Raw genomic sequence first — 4,611 nt, 5'->3', positions numbered from 1 at the left:
CCAAAGTACGTGTATGAGGGCACAAATTGGTGTCACCGTACTTTATATATAACAGAGATATGAAAAATTGTGCTGTATATGTGTAGCAAGAATTGTAATGCATTCCAATGTAATTTATTTTTTTAAAAAATCAATTAAAAAATAACCCATTATGCCCAGGAATAAACCTAATCAACCAGGTGAAAAATTTCTATAATTAAAATTACACTGCAAAAAGAAATCAAAGAATACACTAGAAAACAGAATGGAACAGCCAACAATAAAAAATTAAAAAAAAAAGAAAACAGAATGGAAACATTAATATTGTTTAAATGACCATATTTATCTAAAGTAATCTACAGATTGTATGCCATATTCATGAAAATTCCAGTGTCATTCTTCACAGAAATTGAAAGAACAATCCTAATGATTACATTGAACCACAAAACAAACCAGAGCAGAGAGTCCAAGGCTGAAGGCATACCAATAACTTATTCAAAGAACATTACCAAGCCAGAGTTACAAGATCAGCATAGTATTAGCACAAAATCAGACACATAGATGTGAGAAGTAGAATACGGGACCCAGAAATAAACCCACATGTCTATAGCACACATACACATCAGGGACAAAGACAGCACAAATACATCTTGGGGAAAATGTAGCCTCTTTAACACATGGTGCAGGGAAAATCAGATATCCCCACACAAAAGATTGAAAATATACCCCTAACCATTCCCATTCATGTGCAACTCCTGATCAATTTTTTTCACACTATAGTCTAGTATGGGCTTTCTATAATTTTATGTAAATGAAATCATACATGATATACATTTTGCCTTTTATATCTAGATTAGTATATATTCATGCTGTTATTACTATTAATAATCTATTACTTTTTCTGTGTGCTTTTATTTATGGTAAGATTATTTGAGTTTATTCCAGGTTTAGATTATCACAAATAGAGGAGTTAGGGATATCCTTGTAAACAACTTTGTGCAACTTTATTTCTCTCACATAAAACTTTATTTTTCTCACATAAAATCTCAAGAACAGTAGTATGGTTATGTAGAATGTTTAACATTTTAAGTTCAGGTTAACACTACATTTTTTTTTTTGCTTAAATCTATGTTGATAGTTCAAATTAAACAGATTTGGACTCAGATGCTATGAGTCAGATTAATCAGAGTGGCCTACCTAGTGACATATTATATCAATAGAATAAAGGTGGCCTCTGTATATTTGCCCCTTTTTATATACTTATCCACAATAGATGGGGACATTTATCTTAAGAATTGCCAGCACCAAGTGCAAACATTTGCACATGAAATGACTTTAAATATAGACCAAAAAGCATATTTATAGACATTTAGAGTTTACCTGTAGACATTCAGAGTTTACTCACTTTGCATACTTCACAAAATGCACCCAACAATAGTTAAGGCAAATCCAAGGGTGACTTAAAAAAAAAAAAAAAAAAAAAAAGAAGACACATGTTCCAGTGTTTCCCCTAAAAACACTCTGACATCATAGCCTTGCCCTCTTGCAGGTGAACCACAACACCCAGACTACATAGTCAATTACCCTATGGACCATGATTGAATTGGCAAAAGAGATCTGTTTACTAAAATGAAAATGGTGTCTACAGGTTTGGGATAAGCCTGGCCCTATTGGAGAGTCACTACTTAATGAGGAAAGAGACACTAGCCTGTAAGTGAGGTTAACTTGTCAATCTCCCCACCCTCTGAAATGCCCATGGCTCATACTCAGTGGGGACTGGATGAAGGATGGTCAACACTTTCAAAACAATAAAAATAAGGTGGTTTTTTTTTTTTTTTTTCCTTTTCACAGCTGGAGTGACCAGAGGCCCTCTCCCATTCCCTTCTTCCCCAGGTGTTGCTTTATCTTCTTCCCCTTTCGAGTGGTGGCCCCCTGCTGTCCTCTGTGGAAAGTTTCCTGATCTGAAAAATTTTGCTAGCAATTTGTCAAAGCACCATCCAAATGAAGTTTGTTGTGTTCTACCGCCATCTTGTGGTCATGTCTTTTCATGTGCTCACTCCCCACATCTTAGAATTCACAACAGGTGAGGAGAATGGGATTTTATTGGAGAATAAGAAATTATCACTGAGTCCGCCTAGTCAGTAAAACAGTCAATTGGCAAAACAATCCTAAGAAGCTATAGATTTGGAACTTGGTAATTACACTTCTTCTGTGTAGGAGGCAACATGGTGGTTTCTTGAAATAAAAATTGGTGTGCCTAGAAGCAGATTTTAAATGTGGTTGCTCTTCAGAACATATTTCATCATATCATGTTATAACATCATGACAGCAACAGCATTAGTGTGAGTTATATCAAAGAGAACTTTCTTGAAGCATTTATTTCCAGTCCAAAACAGAGCTTTATCTGGTGTGTGCCATAAATCTACATTTTCTTCTCTTCCAAGAAGAGCTTGCTTTGACAACTGATGGCAGGACAATAGTATGCTATAACCCTTCTGGGGATATCCCATATGAACAAACACAACCTATCCCTCAGACAGATCCTGTGCACAATAATGAAGAAACACTTGATCAAGTGTTAAAATCCAGATTAGAAGAAAAATGTGAAAACCTTGAGAAGGGAACCTTGATAGAAAAACTTAGCAAAATGTTATTTATTACTAAGCCTCAGTGATATCCTCATGGACAGTATCACAGACATTGTAAGAATCCGAATCCTTGGGCTGGGTTTGTGGTCAGTGGTAGAGTTCTTGCCTAGCATATGTGAGGCACTGGGTTCAATCCTCAGCACCACATAAAAATGAACAAAGGTACTGTGTCCATCTACAACTAAAAAAAATTATTAAACAAACAAAAAATAATCTGAATCCTCCAAAAGACAGATGATGTTGAGATTCTTAGGAGAATCAAAGAAAATATGTTATCCACTGTCTCATTTGCCATTTGAGAAAATGCAATCTGGTGTATTCGCTAATATGTTATATAGTAAAGTGATAATAATAAAATGTCTTTCATATGTTAGATATGCATTTATTAATTCTGGACTTGACATTTTTATTTAGAGAAACTATTTAATTTTTTTTCCTCTTGAGATATTAAAAGATACCACTCATTTTACGTGTCTAGTATGAGTATTTTTACATCACAAGGTAAACATTATTATTAACATAAATATGATTAATATCTACACCATTAGAGCTGACTTTTGGAAAAAGAGGCACCAAGCTGCCTGATGAAGGAAGACAGTCAAAATTGGAGTTCCTACACCAGGTGGACACTGGACTTTGTACGACCTGTGCACCTGAAAAGAGGGTGTGTGTCTCTGGAATAAGGATGGACTATTACTGAATCTATAATATGATGTAGTTTGCAGAGCTCCCTGTAACTGGGTTGAAGATTTGGGATACTTGGAAGCATGACAATATCCTCATCTCTGGAGGTCCCTAGGCAAGTAAATGATCCACTAAGGCAGAAACATGTCCAGGCCTGTGTCTTAAAAGCAGATGGAGGGGAAGTCTTTGCAAGCATTCTCTACTTGATGCCTCTCTGAAAAATGCATTTGCTCTTGTGATATTTATGCCCTTGTAGATGCCATTATTCTATTCCCCTCCCCAGAGTTATATCACTATTCAATCCCTTGGGCTGAACTAGCTAGTGTTACTTCAAGTGAACACAGGCAAAGAAGCCTAAAGATCTGCCCAATACAGGACTCTGAAGGTGGTTGCCGTCTTTATGGCAAATGAGACACTGGTGCTCCATACCATGACACATGTGCCAACCTTAGTGGAAACAACTTATCACCAGGAGGCCACATGGAGAGGAGACAGGAGACCACACTCCTGAATGAAACATTCCATGGAGGGGAGCCCACTGGGGAGGATTGGTGCTCTCTGAGAGGAAAACAAAACATGGAAACACCATTATAGGGACTGAGATAATTTACCCTCTGTGTAGTCAATAACAGCCCAGAGAGTAATAAAGACAGATAAGACAGAAAGGGAAAGTTTGTAAAGAGGGCCAATCCTGGCAAGGAGGAGAATATCCATCTTCTATCTTGCTTAAGGCCTGAGCCTCTTCTTAATGACCCAGACACGAAACCGAAAGGGACTGCCTGTCTATATAGAATGTATTTGACAGGGAGCAAGTTTCAACCAATAGGGAATGAAATTAAATATTTGGATGCCATAGTACAGCATTGTAAATGGTGTCCCCAACACAGTATCCTGCATAATTAGAGAAAAAGATTAGTAATGACCTGCATAGATGCTTTGGACAGCTGTTCACAAATATGTTTTCTTGATTTGCATTTTTATGACTTAGAAGGTTACTTAAGTTACATTAGGCATCATAATGGCATAGGAATAGTCACTGGGAAAAAAGCTAAGCCCATAGATCTTCTCGACAAATTTGGAATATAGAAGTGGGCTTATTAAAAGACAAATGAAATGTGGCATATAAAAAATCTGAAGAAAGGTTTAATTAAGTTGTACATCCACCCAAGTATTTCTTAGGAAGCTCCTGACAAATCCCAGTCCTCTTTTGCAGGCATGATGGTCAGTGCTGATACAAATCCAGAGGCCATAGCTGCCCTGGACCTAAGAGAAACTCATGAACAAATTATGCTATGTACAT

General features: G+C 36.8%; 1 pseudogene; it reads left to right on the top strand.

Moving 5' to 3' along the window:
- The first annotated feature begins 2,301 nt into the window (after positions 1 to 2,301).
- On the top strand, positions 2,302 to 2,865 carry LOC124098074 (large ribosomal subunit protein mL42-like; annotated as a pseudogene).
- The last annotated feature ends 1,746 nt before the right edge of the window (positions 2,866 to 4,611 follow it).

Source organism: Marmota monax, unplaced genomic scaffold, assembly GCF_021218885.2.
Source record: "Marmota monax isolate L192 unplaced genomic scaffold, Marmota_monax_Labrador192_F-V1.1 WCK01_AAM20220418_F8-fsc00885, whole genome shotgun sequence".
NCBI classification, from domain to species: Eukaryota; Metazoa; Chordata; class Mammalia; order Rodentia; family Sciuridae; genus Marmota; species Marmota monax.
Note: the sequence above shows the minus strand (reverse complement) of the source record. Positions and strands in the feature narration are given on the sequence as shown.